Source organism: Erinaceus europaeus, chromosome 1, assembly GCF_950295315.1.
Source record: "Erinaceus europaeus chromosome 1, mEriEur2.1, whole genome shotgun sequence".
Lineage (NCBI taxonomy): Eukaryota > Metazoa > Chordata > Mammalia > Eulipotyphla > Erinaceidae > Erinaceus > Erinaceus europaeus.
In genome coordinates this window covers 63,846,666-63,864,861 of record NC_080162.1, presented here as the reverse complement: position 1 = coordinate 63,864,861, position 18,196 = coordinate 63,846,666, and the positions used below count along the sequence as shown (strand labels likewise).

Below are 18,196 nucleotides of genomic sequence, written 5' to 3'. Positions count from 1 at the left end.
TTTCTCACTTGCTTCTACTTTTATAGATTTCAGACTTCTACAATCCTCATTTTATTATTGCTTTTTTTGTTTGTTTTTTTATTCTTATTTTTTTTTTCTACAACTGACGATTTCAATCATATCAGATTTCTTCAACTATAATGGATTGTCCCTTCACTTGTATAATTTATTTTAGTTAGATGATAAGAAAAAAATCCTCTCTCTAGGGAAAGACCTGTTGTTTATAGTAATTATTTTAAGCTAAGTTTATACACTGAATTTTCAGTAGTTATTTACTGAATCTATGGTTTGACAATTATTTTTTTTAAACTTAACTAGGGAAGATTGTTGACCTTCTACCCACCCTAGAGGCATTAGCATCCTAATGATAAGCTCATGATCTCAAATACTTTCTCAACTAATGGAATTTCAGATAATGAGGAAAATAGATATGAATGTTTAGCCATGTGCATAGGGAATGATGTCCTGAATAAGAGTGGGCAATTTTTTCTTGGTGTTTGCTTCTGGGATTTAAGGTTGATTCTTTAGGCATATATGTATTTTTCTCTTTGACTCCGAGAGTTTATTTTTGTAAATCACTAATGCCCCCCTATCTCTAAAGCATGAGAACCCTTCTATAACATTTTTGGAAAAATGTTGCATGCTCCAGAATACTGAAATTGATAAATATAAATGACCAAGACTTTGACTTAGAATTGAATGTTTTCTATGTAAAGTGAATTTTATTTATTTATTTATTTAATTTTTAATATTTATTTATTTTCCCTTTTTGTTGCCCTTGTTTTTTATTGTTGTTGTAGTTATTGTTGTTGTTGTTATTGACGTCGTCATTGTTAGATAGGACTTAGAGAAATGGAGAGAGGAGGGGAAGACAGAGAGGGGGAGAGAAAGACACCTGCAGACCTGCTTTACTGCCTGTGAAGTGATGCCCCTGCAGGTGGGGAGACAGGGCGCAACCGGTCCTTGAGTTTCGCGCCACATGTGCTTAACCCGCTGCGCTACTGCCTGACTCCCAAAGTGAATTTTGTTATCATAACATACAAACACTTTTGATATTTTTGTATATACTTGTATAAGGCATATCTAAGACTAAAGTTGGTGTGCAAATTAATATTTGTGCCTTTGGTAATACCTGTAAAGACTTTTGGAATATTGTTGCAAATGCCATAATGTCTCTCTCCCACCAGCATTAAACAAACTCTTGTAACTACTGTTTACAGACTCAAATTAATTGTTAACTGGAAACTACCTACCATCAGCAGTTGAGTAGATGTTAATGTTCTGTACTTTCATTCAAAGCTTGTCTTATATTGGGTACCCTAGAAGCCAGACTTGACAAAGGAATTTGAAGAAACTTATTAAGGGAGAAAGGAAATGAAGAAACATGGCAGGGAATGATAAGACGCATAGCAAAGACAAGACAAGGTAAATTTTGGCTTCATTATCATCCCACCAGGATTGTGCAAAGCACCACTGCAAGTTTATTTTACCTGAGAGCTGGATTTATTTATGCCATGCACTAGTCAGTTATTGTCTACTGGATGCCTTGGGAGGGTTTTAAGCTCCCTACAGATGAGATGTTTTCATTCTCTATGGGAAATCCAATGAATGATGCAGGGTCCTCAGCAACACTGACTGCACAGCAGCCAAACTTAAGCCAAATTGGTAGAGAGGTCTAGATAGGTCATAGAAATCATTATGTGGTTCATTTATTCTACCATTCACTCATATTCGCTAATTGAATTTAATAAATCTTCAGAGTCTACTCAGTCAAGTTCATATCCCAGGAGCTGGAAATCAAATAGCAAACAACCCAGATAAAGTCCTCTAGTTTTTGGAGGAGACACAAATAAATGTAGCAACAAGATAACTTGTAAGAATAATACTTTTCTAAGAGAGAAAATAAAGTGCTGAATAGATTATGAAATAACTGGAGTAAGTGATGTGGGCTTTTGAAGAGTAATGACAATGTTGAGAAGGAATAAGATATTGAGGATGGTGGTGAAATTTCTAGGTAGAAGGTCTGATCATTAACAAGGGAAGAAGCTCATTGTGCTTTAAGAAAAGACTGAAGGTCAAAGATTGGTGGTGAACTTGATAGAGATGGAAGAAAATGTAGTTGGGTAGGTATACTACAAAGGTTAAGGTTGGCATCAATGTTCTAAAGAGTTTGATGGTTTTGTAATCCAATGGCACTAACAAAGTTCCTTGAAGATAAGAATGACAGTCGGTCAAAGCTGGATACATTTTTTTAAACTTTACTAGACAGAAGGTTTGCCAAGATGATTTATGGAGTAATAATCTTAAAATTAAAGGACAGCTTACTGTTTTCAAACTACAAGAGCATAGCAGACATAGGATTCAGACATCTCATATGTTAACTATGAGAAAAGTTACTCTCCTTGTTAAAACATTCCCAAGATTTTAAAAGATATATAGCAGAACTCAACCTTCTTTCGTCCTTGGCAATGTGACAAAGCAGCATTTTTAGAAAAGAATGCAAGTTTGACTTGACCTTGGTTATACACATGGAAAGTTATCAAGGCCACTGTTTTTTTTTCTTTTTGTAATTGATATTAGAATGAATCTGGAATTAAGAAGAGGCCATTTCATTTTTGTACAACATTCTGCTCCAAGCTACACAAGTCTGAAGCATAGATTTACTTTACAAATGCCAAATAATGATGCATTTTCTTTAGTTTTCTCAACATCTAGTGGAGAAGATATCATTGTTAAAAAAAATTCTACTAGATTGTGACTAGAGAATTTTTTTTCCTAGAATTTACTCTGTAAATTCTTTACTGAGTAAATGTTTATTTTATTAAACCTTTTACTTTAAATAAATTTTGTAAACCATTGGCATCCATCAAAGCTGGTGAGTAGCCCAGTGAAATTATAGAAGCAAGTGCCAGGTAAACAGTTCTTTCTGTCTAACCTATCAGGTCAAAAAACAACTTTCTAAATTTCAGAAAATATTTCAAATCAAAATGAATTGAAATATAAATAGCTGCATTATTATATTGTTCTTATTATTTATAAAATAGATGTTTTCAAATGGTTTTTATTTAATAAAAATTCAAAACCTTTTTGTTATATTCTTCTCACATGAATCTCTGTTCTCACCCCTTTCATGTGTGGAATCCATGTTTAATTCAGGGGGAACTTAATCCATATGTTTCTGATTCATTTGCACAGTGTTCTTTGGTAAGAGGTAGTTGATGTCCAAAGAGTCTTCTGGGAATTTTTATAAGTCTTTAAAATTTTTACTTCAAGCCAGAAAATAGTGTTTTCCAGCTCAAAGTTCCCCTTCAAATCAAACATATTCTGGGAACAACATTTGTAGGGAGCTATAAGCTTAGACAAAACACACCTCTAGTTGTGAACTGTGTAAGAAGATCATGTGATTAGTCCCCAAATAGTAGAGGAAATGAAAGGACACAAAAAGAAACTGAGTAATGTAGGGGGTCTTGGACATGGCACATTTTTCCATTTCTGGGAGCAACCAATGAACCCCACAACCTATAAAATCAGATTTAATTCATAATACACCTCTGGAGCCACATGATTTTAACTTATTCTGTAAGACATCTTTGAGCAAGGGCAGAGGATTCTAGAACAGCTTTCAGATTCATAAATATAAAATACTTCATTTGTGAGCATACTTAAGAGTTCCTCGTCAATTCAGTCACCAGTTTTCATTGTTCAGAAAGTACTATAAAGACCAAAGATGGTGAATTGTTGACTAGGAACTTAAGAAAGCTCTGTCAGGAGTATCAGGATGTGGGCTTCATAGAAGCAAGTGAAAGATAATTGAACAGAATTATTTTCTTTGTTCATTTACTTTTGCTGTGCTATGACCCTATTTTTCTTTCATCTGAGGTTGAAGGGTACCTGATGTATTTCCAGAAAATTACTCATGCACCGCCCTTTGTAACTAAGTATTTTGAAATGCATGTATGTTCATCATGCTGAGAACTTTGAATCGTCTTAGTTCATACATGGATTTCCTACTGTGCCTCAAATGGAATTTGGCACTGTCATGGCCCTGTCTGGTTATTTCATCAGAGTGAGTGACTATTCAAGTTTCCTAAGAAGTTTCTGAGCCCTACCAAAAAGTGAGTTAAGCCAGAAGATAGGAATGGTGATAAGCCTCTGTATCAATAAACACCACTAAGGTGTTTGTAATTTCTCAATGAAAAAGAACCAAACAGGAATAACTTTTGATTCCTTTTCCATGACTTCAAGTAACTTCTACAGATTCTTGTTTTCAACTGTGCTCTTTGGACATCACTCGCATCATTTGAAAAATTTAGTAGAAATTCACAATCCCTGACCACATCTTAGGGCTGCAGCACTAAAATCTACCCTTTAGTAAGCTCCTCTCAGAAAATTCATGTGTATGCTAATGCCTGAGAAGCACAGCTAGACCACACTTCAGTAAAACAATTCTTCATTCATTTACCTTCCACGTTTATGTATGCTTAGATTATTGTAATTTCTTTCCTTTTTGCCCTTGTTGTCCTCTAGTCTATTTTCAATTCAGCTACCAGAGCGGTCTTAACACACACACACACACACACACACACACACACACACACACACACACACACACACACACACACACATCAAATTAATTCATTTTCCTCTTTAAAATCCATCACTTCACACTGCACATGAAATAAAACTAGAACTCTTTCTATTATTTTAACTTATCTTCTATGATGTTTCCGATGTATCCCCTCAACTCCTGTCTCCCTACCCAAAATGCCTTTCACAGTCATTCTTGCCTGCAGCCACACCTGGTCTTTCTTTCCCACACAGTTCATACCAACTTTTGTTCATTTGTGTTCTTCTGCAGGACTTCTCCCTATAACATAGCGCTTGTCATAAATGTCATCTTGTGATGAACTCTTGACTGTTAAATTCAAATCTATCTCCAGGTTAATTTCTACCACATCCCCCAATTTTATTTATTTATTATTGTTATTATTTTTGCCTTCAGGGTTATTGATGGGGCTCGGTGCCTGCACTGCTCTTGGCGGCCATTTTTTTTTCCATTTTATTGGACAGGACAGAGAGAAATTGAGAGGGGATGGGAGACATAGAGGGAGAGAGAAAGTTACCCTCAGCCCTGCTTGTGAAGTGACCTTCCTTCAGTGCGGAGCCGGGGGCTTGAACCAGGATCTTTGTGCTTCTTACTATGTGTGTTAACACAGTGCAATACTGCCCAACCTTTATTATTATTATTATTATTATTACTCTTTTTAAACCACATACAACGTTGCTGTTTGTTTATTTATGGGCTTATTACTATTCCAAAGTGAACATGTTCCCTATTATAATCCAGTTATATCCTCATACCTAAAATGGTGGTGTCTGAAATAGAGACAAAGCAATATATGTTTGTGAAATAAATGTATAAATATATACAAAATGTGCAAATAAATAAATAAATGTATAAATATATAAATTATGTACAATCTAGACAAATGCCAATGTTATTAAGTTTTTCCCTCTATTTCCCTTCTTTTTTTAGAGTAATAAATATGAAGCATTTGATCTTTGCCACATACAAGTCCAATTTAAGAATGTGGGGAACAGATCTATTTTCTGAGCATGTAGAGCCTAGAGGATAGTGGAGGAGACTGATATGAACCAAAATTACAGTGATGTTATCTCGTGGAGCAGATAATTTTTTTCCCCCTAATTTAGTTGAGAGGAACTTCTGTGAGCTGAGGACTGGTGAGTGCATACTAGAAGGGGAGAATGAGGAAGTAGGTCAGAAAGAACATCTTGTGCAGAAATAATAATATATTCCAACAAAGCAGTACATGTTGAGGGAACAGAGAAAAAAATAGATGGTATTTTGACAGGTCCAAAGGAAATATAGGGGTGTGAGTTGTAATGGGATGAGCAAGGTAGGCAGTGACCAGTCCCAGGAGGACTGTAAATCCTGGTTTTCCTTAGAGAGTTTCAGTTCTTATCTGTGACTTGGTATACTTAGTGTTAGCATCTTCTTTTACTCTAAAGTGTATCCTCATTTGGATAAACTCTGTGTTAATTCTTATAAGCTGTATCACAGACTTTTATTTTTAAAGGCTCACCACAAAGCCTAGTGGCTAAGAGTAAGAACACTGGGCCCAGATTTGCTGGATTGACGTAAATAGCTTTCTGTGATTTGCAATATGCATCCTTAGGAAAATTGTCAAACTGCTCTAAACCTTGATTTTATAAACCTTGATAACATATTTTCTCATAAATAAAAATGGGTGTTCAGTAAGGATAGCATTTTATTCGTAAGGTTTTGATAGGGGTTAAATGAGTTACGTTGTATAATGTATACAAGTATATAAGTATAATGCCTGTTGCAGTAGCCTTCAAAACGATTATTAATAATATTATTATTATTATTCATATTTAATATGCATATGAAAATGGAAGCCTGTGAGAGGTATTAGAGGAGAATGTTATGGTCATTTGTGTTTTCCACAAGTTTAATTACTTCTGTTTGGAATGATAATGACCAAAATTAAAAGAGGAAATGCATATCACGTTCTAAATAAGTAATACATAATAAAATGTTTAATAGAGTAAATGATCATCATTATATTCTACTAAAATTATAAACTTAGAAATAATGTAACCATTTTTAAACACTCCCTACTATTTTTCATTTGGAAACACAAGGAACGAGTAACTATTTCAAATTTGAGAATCAGCTCATTGGGTATTATCTTAGATTCAGTAGGCATGGTAAGAATTTAGAAAGACCAATTACCAAAGTCTATACTTCATCCAAAGCAAAACATTTAAGTCTTTAGATTATTGAACAAAAGATATATATATATATATATATATATATATATATATATATATATATATATCCTATTTAGTATTTGGTGAATTTCTGGATAAAATAAAATAAAACAAGAATACTTCTTCAACAAGAGGTAGTTGACAGGTACCAGTAAATCTCTCCTAGTGGGCCTTGACTTGAACTTTCCAGGGCCTGGAATATCTCTGCCACAGCTCCTTGACACTTCTGTTACCCTAAGGATGAGAGGAAGTGTAATGAGTGAAAAGGGTCCCCTTTCTCCCAGGGTTAGTGTGGGACACACCTCACAGTCACTTGTCACTTTGAAATTCCCCTCTCTTGGGAGTGTGGAGAAGGATTACAGAAACCTGGCAGATAATTAACATTTCCTGGTGTGAACGGAAGGGATTTGTCACACAGTGACTTGAGCATCAGGACTTTCTCACTAAACCTGGGAAGATGTAGGTATGGGAAAATTCACTTAAGAGTGCTTGAGAAGTGGGAGCATTATAGTAAATTGTTAACCATTTGGTTACACAAGACTCATCTGGTTACCATATCTGGATTTCTCAGTTTAAAGATTTAGAATATATACTAAGGTGATTTTAGCAAACTAATTTCTCTGACCTTTCCCAAGGTCTTTATACATCATTGGAAAGTCATTTAATTGATTAGAATTGATGAGGGCCACTTTAGCACTTTAAATTATTTATTGGTTTGACTTTTGGGTGAATGATTATTTATCCTGATGAATCAGACATCAAAGGTGAAGATCTTATAGAACAATAGCAGAGAGGCCCCGAGAAACGAACAAACTCCCTCAGTTACTAATCTTCAATTCCTCAATAAAACATTGTACTTACTTGCAGTTGGTAGAGCACTTAAAGCAAGCAAGCAAACAAACAAAAAAGTGAAAATTAAAAAAAAATTTTTTAGGTCTCAGAAATAAATTAAGACTTATTTGAAACTATACTGGTTGTCAGGAAGATACTTCCAGGAAGTTTAATGTTGGTTTTGATAGTTGCAGAGGAAATGAGATTAGTAACTGCAGTAGACATTTCAGCTATGAGGGAAGAGGAAAGGGAGACAACAGGGGTGCTCATATTAAGGCTTAATAACAAAATTGTAAGGGAGTTTATGTTGCTCTCATTTCATAAAATGAAAAAAATAAAGATTAGATAATCTAAATATCAGGCTAGACTGCAAAGAGTCTTGCATGCCAAGCTAAACAATTCATGACTGTGTCCTTTACAATAGGCAATTTTGTTAACTTCAGTGGAATGCAATATATTTTCAGATTTTGGAACAGTTATACTGAGTTTTGGGTGCTAGCCTTATAGGCATTTTTATGTGGTAAAAATTAAGTTAACATAAAACCATTTTGTTAGGAAGGTATAGTCTAATTCACATGTAAATGTTATAAGTATTTAAAAATTGTTATATGTAAAGGAAGAACAGAAACGCCATGCCTCAAAATTTCTCCTTTAGGGACAAGTATATAAAGTTATAGACATTAGTAAAAAATGTTTCTGGAGTTTTCTGAAATCTTTGCTCAGTTCTCTCCTCTTTCTCTATTCATTTCAGTTCTCTCTTCTCTCTCTCTCTCTCAACATTGAGCTTCTGCTGCACACATGGTTTTTTGCTTCTATCTCAGGGCACAAAAAAGAAAGCAAGCTCTTCCTGGTGAGGAGGTAATCGTGTCAGCCAATTCCTGCTACATGCCCACCAAGGGCGCATCATGGAAGAAGCTGAGACTACCAGATAGTATTCGGTATAGGAGCAGAAGACCAGTAGAACAACCTCAAAGAGGGATAGACTGAACAAAGAACAGACTTAAGCCAATGGGGACAGATTCTTCAAACATCTGGTGGTATGATGACAAAGATATCTCATCTGGGCAGGTGACCTAGGTTTGATTCCAGCCTTTACCACACTGGCAGTGTCTTTCCCTCCCCTCTCTGACTCTATTTATCTGAAGAATCAGCTCAGAGCACTGAAGCTCATGTGGTAACAGAGTACAAAACAAAAAACAACAAAGGTCTGGTAGTATAATATGAAACAATTTTGAGGTTGAACAATGGTGAATTATTTTTAGGATATGAATTGGATGAGAAGGGGGTTGATCAGTGAAGGGTTTGTATGGGTCAGAGGAGGGTCATGTTTTTCCTATAGAGGAGTTTAATTGTTATCACCTGATGAGTACATAACTCTAAAGATCAGTATTCTTTGGGCTAAAAATAGCAGTAATTTCCAGGCACCTGAGAAGTTTCGGTTTGTTTCAGGAACAAGTGTATACAATTGTAGCTCAATTCAGCTTCTTTCTTAGGAAAATATAACACGCAAAGGTTTAAGCTATTAACTAGAAATACCTGAGAAAACAGAACAATACTTTCATTACTATTTGTATTAAAAGATCCAGGAAGAGTTTTCAGTAACTGTTCTGTTCCCATTTCTTGTTGAGCCAGTCACTGGTGACAAAGGGATGCCAATACAGATTGATAGGTCATATGATCATCCCTACAACTGGAGAGTAGGAGCAACCTGAGTCTCATGGACATCTCTCTAAAGAGAGGCCACATAGACCACAGATATTTCTAGGGGAAGAAACTTTGGAAAATTTTATTAAAAACTGTAACATAATCAGTTTGGTGCTGGAAACCTTATATCTATCTATCTATCTATCTATCTATCTATCTATCTATCTATCTATCATCTATCACCTATCTATCTATCAATCTATATCTTAATCATCTATCATTGTGCTGTAACATAAAGAAACTTCTGGGATGGGTGGTGGCACACCTGGTGAGCACACATGTTGCAAAATGACCCAGTTTGGAGCCTCTAGTCCCCATCTGCAGGGGGAAAGCTTCCTCCCTTTCTATCACCTTCTTCCCTCTCAATTTCTGGCTGTCTCTATCTAATAAACAAATAAAGATTTAGAAAATTAAGAAAAGAACTTAAAAGGTTTTTTTTTTTATATTTCATTTTTGTCAAAAGGAAAGCAGCTTCAATCAAACTACTATCTCTCAAATATTGAACAAATTTAATTGTCTTGTAGAATTGTTTTATATAAACAGTGGCCACACATAACAACTATAGCACCTGCTATGCTATATGTAACCCATCCAGATCCCCTCCAGTGGGCTAAGAACTACTATGAGTATTAACTTACCTTTCACCAGTTGACACAACTCATCCACTATCTACAGCTCCCTGAGGGGTTAGGATGAGGCTAGACTTGTGAAAGCACTCCAATGCCTAACTTTTCCTCCTGCCTATCTTTTTCTCCCATTGACTTCTTACCAGTTTCTCTCATGAGTCTTCCTTTTATGTATTATACACATAGGAACTCTGTTCTGAGGCTTCACTTCCAGGAAACTGACGTAAGACATTCACACTGACGTTTCCTTGTATCTCCATGAGCCATTCTCAACTAAGATTAACTGGAGTTAGTGAATGCTGACTGCTTTCTAAGAATGGAAGTTGAAAGAAAATACTAGAAGAAAAAGATGATGATTTCAATGCTAGCTTATCTCACTGTAGCACTGTGGTTCAGGCCATCCTGGTTTCTTTGAAGTCCAATGTGTCACTCTGAAATTCTCATCCTTATTTTTTTGCTGAATAAATGTCTATTGCTAGATACGTTTTGGAATTTTCATAGGAAAGTCAAGGTTTTTGATCTGAAATTTTAATTTATTGTTATTACTATTATTGTTATTAATTTTAGACAGATACAGAGACTGAAAAAAAATTGCACAGCACCAATGCTTTAGCTTCTGTGAAATGGGGGCTGGACTTAAATGTGGGTAGTGCACAAGCCATAGCAGCACACTATTCAAGTGACCTATTTCACTGAACCTGATTAGCTGTTTTTTTTTAACACATGTAGCCTTGAATTTCCAGGAATCTTAAGATACAAAGAAGGACAAAACTCTCCCCTAACCTCACAATATTCTCCATAATCTTAAACAAACCATCAACAAATAAAAGTTCAGGGAATCTGATATTTTAACACATCTTGAGGCCAGTCATTTAGATCACATAGATATTCAGTTTTGGCATCTTTTTGGGTTCTAAATATATTTTTATTGAAGAGTCAAATAGAATGGAATAGTCTGACAGATTCTGTAAGAAGTTGGGAGTTTAAGTGATTGGCTTCAGATTTTACATGAATGACAAATTTAAACCATAGAGCAATTTCCCAGGTTACTAAAGTATTATGTGATATACAGCAAAATATGATTTCCTAAATTCTCATGAGTGAAAAACATGTTTACTTTCAGTAATTCCAACTACTTGTAGCTTTTAAGATTTGGTCTCAGAATTCTCCCTCTACCTCTAGAAGAGGTGTCGTTTTAGAGAAAGTCACAGAGGACAGGGTGTTAGTTCACATCTTACTTCTCTGGGAGCCTCAGTAGCCTTTCATGGTACATTTCCCAGTTTCCCTATAAAAATAATTACTGAAAAGTTCTGCTGCAGGGAGATGTCAGGAGCCAGCTAAGCTTCCAAAGCAGCCATATCTACCATAGAAATGCTTTTAGTCCCAAGAACCTGAAAAGACCTGCATCTCTTTTTTTATTTTTTTATTTATAAAAAGGAAACATTGAATAAACCATAGGATGAGAGGGGTACATAATTCCCACCACCAGAACTCTGTATCCCATCCCCTTCCCTGATAGCTTTCCTATTCTTTAACCCTCTGGGAGTTTGGACCCAAGGTCATTGTGGGATGCAGAAGGTGGAAGGTCTGGCTTCTGTAATTGCTTTCTCGCTGAACATGGGCATTGACAGGTCGATTCATACTCCCAGCCTATCATCTTAACCTGGTACCATGTTGATTGTTAAGAACAGTTGATTTCTCATGGGAGAAATTCCTTAGGTCTTACATAACAATGAGATCTATATATCAGTCAGTCTGCTAATAAAGACTTTATTTCTGGGCCCCACCTAACTTTGTCCATCTGCCATTTGTGGTTCCACCCTCAAGCTATTTTTCAAGTGCCCTACTCCCTGTGGTATCACATTTTTCTTTCTTTTCATAGTCATGTTTTCTTATTGAAATGTTATTTCCTTCCACCCAGCCCAAAGATGAGTTTTTATGTGCCTACAATTTTGTGCTAATTCCCATCTGAGACAGCAATATCACCTTAGTGTTTTTTCTGTTGGATGCTGTCTTTTTGTTACCAACTATTATTCTCTTCTTTCTTTCATTCAGGTAAGCTTTCTGCAATCAGAAAAGAGAAGCTGATCTAAAAATGAGCAGCTATTTCCCTTCTTGAAGGTGATATATATATATTTTTTTCAGAACATACTTCTTAAAAGTTTGATCCTGCTTGCTTTCCTAGATTTAACATAGCTGGTCCAGTTGCTCTCCTTAAATGAATAAATAACAGTCTAATAATATTGCAGTAAGTGATATTATTGTATGGCAGTGACCCAAGAGTAATTTCAAAGGTTCTTAGAAGTCAGATTACAGAGAATAAAAACTTAGATATCAAGGTTTGAACTGAAACTTACCAAATGGAATTATCTTCTTCAAAATGTCATGACAAATCTAAGAAAAAAAAGGGGTATCCATAAAAGACAGTAATATCAACAGAGCACAAAACTAACAAAGCTTTCTTCAAAATGACATTGAAGGAGAGGAATTGGGTGCCCTTGGGTATAAATAAAAATGCACAGCATTGAAGACATGAATGCAAATAGACTTGTATATTTATAGTTCTGATCACATTTAATAGATCATACGCAAATTAGAGTAGGGACATTCTGTCAATCATCCAAACACCTTTTTGTCAATCACTCAAAAGCTTTGCATACAACTGTTTTCACTTTCTTTGTGTTGACTTTGGAATTTAGTCATAGCTTTAGGAAATAAATATTCTAACTACAAAGAAACATTTATAGTCCTTGCTCTGTATGCACACTGAAATGACCTATTTTCAAAATTTTTTAGAGATACTTCATTTCTTAGGATTTATATTTTTACCTTGAGACTATTTGTCACTGAATTGAATTGGGCTTCTCCTGCACAGACATTGAAAAGGTGGCGAGTTCATCCTTAGATGGTGAAGTCATACTTGATCACTCGCATGGACATCTTTGTGAGCTTATATTGAGTGCTAAGTGCAACTTAAATGACTATGACATATCATCTAGGAATATGATTATGGAATTACATAACCACAGAAAGTCTTAATGTAATAAGCACAGTTTTATTATGTGTTATGAAAGGACTAAAGAAAATATTTTGGAATTCTGGATAGACAGAGATTGAGAGGGGAAAACGTGGTTAAAATATCCAAGGGAGAAGGTATAAACTTTGACAAGTAGAAGGAGCTGCAAAAGTTCATTACCGGGAGCTGGGCCATAGTGCAGCGGGTTACCTCCTACACGGGGTCGCTTCACAAGCGGTGAAGCAGGTCTGTAGTTGTCTTTCTCTCTTCCTCTCTATCTTCCCATCCTCTCTCGATTTTCTCTGTCCTATCCAACAACAATGACAGCAATAACAACAGCAACAATAAACAAGGGCAACAAAAGGGAAAAATAGCCTCCAGGAACAGTGGATTCATAGTGCAGGCACCGAGTCCAAAGACAACACCTATCTCACTACAATTTACTTCAGAAATCTCATTGTAGGTTCTCTTTCATTTTAAAAATTAAATTCCATAATGTCTACTTTATGAGTTTCTTATATGCTTTATGAAGACCATTATATTCAAAGGTCTGGCAAAAAACAGGCTTTACTTGGATTTATAAGATACTCAATACAAAATTTAAATACTGCTACTTGAATCCTTTCAAAATCTTGTGTTTTTAAGGAAGTAAATATTAACATATATGACATTAGGTTTTCAAGTACTATTATTTGTGGCATGTAACATTGTTTTAAAATTGTTCTCTAGTGGGTTGGTGTAACTGACCATCTTACAAATACTACAATCCTTGATGAATATTTGAAGAGCAAGGCACTAAAGTGAGCAATGTGAGGTTGATATGCTTAAGTTTTCCATCTGCCAAGATATATGTTTAAAGACCTGTTAGTGCAAATGTTACATTAAACTAGATTTCCATGTTTTTAGGTGCTGTGTAACTACATGAGACACCTGATGCAGATGAGCTTTGTATCTGCCCTCTAACTCTTCAGGATCTAAAGAGCAAAGGTACTTAAGTAGAAAGAATTTGAGTTAATGAAAAATTAATTGGCGGGGGCCTGGTGGTGGTGCACCTGGTTGAGTGCACCTGTTACAATGCATAAGGACCTGGGTTCGAGTCCCCGGTCCCCACCTGTGGGGGAAAGTTTTGTGATTGGTGAAGCAACGCTGCAGGTGTCTGTCTCTCTTCCTCTATAACGTCACCTTTCTTCTCAATTTCTGGCTGTCTCTATCCAATAAATAAATAAAGATAATAAAAAAAATTAATTGGCTAAGTTAAGGTCAGATGGTATCTAACATTTCACTCTTGGCAGGGAAGTGGTTCAGACAGAGTAAGGACTATGTTACTCATTAGGGTTCCTCAGTGCTCTGGTTTTGCTCTTGTTCATATTCATTCATTCATTCAAAATTGACATTTATATAGAGATCTGGTGGTGGGAATTGTGTGGAGTTGTACCCCTCCTATCCTACGGTTTTGTAAATGTCTCCTTTTTTAAATAAATAACAATTAAAAAGAAAAGAACTTGACATTTATGGAGCAAATGAGTTTTTAAGTGTCCTAATTATCTGAGCAATTTGTTTATCAATAAAATCTCTGATAGTGCCAGAGAGATAACTTGGTGGTTGAGCACAGGGTCTGCACGCATAAGGTGGTAGATAGTCTCATTCTCCGGTATCATCATATGACAGTCTAGAGTGGTACTCTGGTCTGTCTCTCTCACAATAAATACCTAAAATGTATACGTTCTTAAAATTCTGTAAGAAACTCTCCAAGTGTAGATATAATGATGCCATTACATATTAAAAAAATAAATTCAGGTATTTTTTTATCAATGTAACTATACATTGATAAAAATGAGAGTAACAGGAGAACCATAAAATCTGTTGTATAAACTTCAGGTTTCCCCCCTCCCCACTTTATTGAGGGGGGTATATTAGTAGTTTACAGTACAGTTGTTGACAGATAGGTACAGATGTTGTTGAAACTGAAAGTAGGTGTTATTAATGATTAACTCCAGCTCAGTTGGTTTAAACCCAAACACATAATAACCTAAGTAAAAGTAAACAGTTAACATTCCCAGATGAAATAATAAGTGGGGGAAAAAAAAATCAATGAGGAGTCATACATTACATCAGGGTGGGGGAGATAGCGTAATGGCTATGTAAATAGTCTCTAATGCCTGAGGCTCTGAGATCCCAGGTTCAAACCCTAATGCCACCATAAGCCAGAGCTAAACTGTGCTCTGGTTAAAAAAAAAAAAAAGTCATACATCAACATGATAAAAATACTAATACTGAAACTAGTAGTAATAATGTATACTTCCCTGACAAAGAGATGTAGTTCATTCAGTATAATAGCTGAACACAAACACATGTACATACACATACACAGTCCATCACCCAAACAGAAATTTGGAATTGTGGTGGATTGCAGTGGGGAGAGTGAGGAATCAGAACTCTGGCTGTGAGAATGGTGTGGATTCAAGCCCTTGTCTACATGTAATTCTGTAATATAAAAATAAATAAATAATTTAAAAATAAGTAGATTGGGGGGGTTAGGCACTAGCACAGCGGGTTAAGTGCACACGGAACAATGTGCAAGGACCGGCATAAGGAACCCGGTTCGAGCCCCCAGCTCCCTACCTGCAGGGGTTCACTTCACAAGCAGTGAAGCAGGTCTGCAGGTGTCTATCTTTCCTGTCTGTCTTCCCCTCCTCTCTTGATTTCTCTGTCCTAGCCAATAACAACAACAGCTATAACAATTAATAATAATAACAACCACAACAAGGGCAACAAAATGGAAAAAATAGCTTCCAGGAGCAGTGGATTCATAGTGCTGGCACCAAGCCCCAGCGATAACCCTGGAAGCAAAAAAAAAAAAAAAAAAGTAGATTATAAACAACAACAAAAAAAGAAATTTAGAATTGATCTATGTCTTTTCTTATATTTAATAAATACTCCCCAATTGACTTGGTCTGTATCTAAATCCCCTTCTCCTTCCCACTCTTGCCTTTTCCTTTTCCTCAAGTTTGATGAAATTAGATCCTTTGGAGAGGGTTAATTTAAAAAAAATCATTCGTGACTTACAAGACTATAAAATAATAGGAATATATATCTACACCATTCCTACCACCAAAGGTCTGTGCCCCTACCTTCCTCAGTGATAGCCATGATAGTTCTCCCAAGGTCTTAGATATGAGTTGACTATATATACCCTTTTTTTTCAAGTTCATGTGTTTCAATTCTCTATATTCCATATATGAGTGAAATAATCTGGTAGCTAGCCTTTACTTTCTTACTTGAGTGTCATCACCACCAGTTCCATTTTGTCCTAAATTTTTAATTGCTCAGTATATGTCCCATGACTCCTTCTCTTCTGTTCCTTCTCCTTCTTCTTCTTCTTCTTTTGCTAAATAATCCCCTCTCTACTCTATCAAAATATTCTTCATAGAGTCTCCCCCACTCCAGATATTTTAAACTTTTATTCAGGAAAATGAAAAGAATGCCAGAATGTGGGCCATTTGGGAAAAGATGGCTGATCCCATGAAGAAGCTAATGCTCATTTTTTTCCACAGAATTTTAAAATGTCATAATTTTATTACTTAAAACATTTCCTTTTATTAAAATTTTATATAGCCACTTTCAGGGACCTTAAAGACCCTAACGTCATTAAGGCTCCTAACATGGCATTGCTATCGCCAGTTATAAAAAATTTCTGCCGAAACACAGTCAGGTAAGCAATGATACCCATTTTTATTCACTTCTGAGGCACTGTCATCATTGGGGAGGATAAACTTGATCTGAGGAAATAACTAAGCAGACAGAGTGTGGTCTTTATTAGCAGGCAAGGACTGAACAAAGCACTTAACTCTACTAATAGTCATATCCCTGGGTCAATAGCTTATATTAACCAGAAAATAAGAAAACTTATCTAAATATCACCCATGACATTCCCATTTTGCAGAGGAGAAGACTGAGGTTTACTAAATTGCTTTGTCAGCAGAGCCAGAAACGCAACTGGGCAAACGAACTGAAGAGTCAATAATCCTAACTAGAGTGTAAGGCAAACTTCAACCTATTATCATTTGTGTTGTTTAAAGGTAGCAAAAGCCCTCAAGAGTTTTAGTAAAAAGCTCATTTAACAAAATCATGAGCTGCCTGTTGTAAATCAATAAGAATCAATAAGAATTTGCTTTAGATTAATAAGGAATGAAAACTGTTTCTAATAAATCTCTAAATGCTTAGCATATTTTGGAAACCAATCATTTTATGAGAATTCGATTTCTGTCTTTAAGAACTATTTGGAGGTGGAGAGAAGAAGAAATAAGTAGCCAAATGTTTTGGAACAGAGTAATGTGAAAGAGTGAATGAGAGTATATGCATTCCAAAGCTTTGTTTTGTAATCGCAACAGCTGAGAGGCATGTACACTCTCGTCCAAAATGCTGCTGTTTACAACAAATAAAGTGCCACAATACCTTTTGTTCAAGTTCTTTGGAAAAGTACATTGGCATCTTCATGGCTGGCCAGTCTTCAGTCTCAATAAATAATCGAAATATATTGGAAATTGTTGGATTCTAGTCAAAGTCATGGTCTCAGCATCCTGGCAATGTTCTGTAATGATTGGGTAATTGGAGCATATCTTGGAATGTAGATGGACGGGTCTCTGTCTGATATTTATTTATTTAGTATTTAGAATGCATCATGGGAAAAGAAAAATGTGGGCTCAACTCATCCATTAATTTGATAACTTTCACAGTGTTACTTCTAGCACATTCTGTTGGCCAAAGGAAATTACAAGGCCCATCTAAATTCAAGGGATGGAGAAATTAATTTCTTAATAAAAGGCCCTTCAAACTCTCACAATGCAATGAAATATAGATATAGAGAAAGTGGAAGAAAATATGTTACCATTCCAGTAATTCACTAGAACTTTCCTGAATCATATCTATTTCTTCAGTAAGAAAGGGTTAGTTAATTTCAGACTCCTTCTGAAAGTGAATGTGGGAGAAGATCCTTTCCATAAAGAAAACAAATGAAAGTGAGAGGATCTGAGCTTGATAGATATGGTTTTGAACCCTCCCTTCTATGAGTTAAATCTATGACTTCAGAAAAATAAAATCTTTCAGAAGCTACTTTGCCATCTGAAATGTGGGTTTAGTGATTCTTACTTACAAGGTTGTTGTGAGGGCCAGGGATTATAAAATGTATGGCACCTCTACCATG

General features: G+C 35.7%; 1 long non-coding RNA gene and 1 other non-coding gene across 2 annotated transcripts; both read right to left on the bottom strand.

The window, feature by feature from the left end:
• Nucleotides 1-5,168: 5,168 nt before the first annotated feature.
• LOC132541867 (uncharacterized) lies at nt 5,169-17,577 on the bottom strand. Its single transcript, XR_009552963.1, has 4 exons — nt 17,449-17,577; nt 12,335-12,371; nt 6,966-7,050; nt 5,169-5,376 (listed from the first exon to the last, which is right to left on the bottom strand). It is a non-coding gene; the product is annotated as an uncharacterized LOC132541867 (long non-coding RNA).
• Nucleotides 16,601-16,726, bottom strand: LOC132542925 (small nucleolar RNA SNORA33). The gene has a single exon (XR_009553895.1). It is a non-coding gene; the product is annotated as a small nucleolar RNA SNORA33 (small nucleolar RNA).
• Nucleotides 17,578-18,196: the final 619 nt, after the last annotated feature.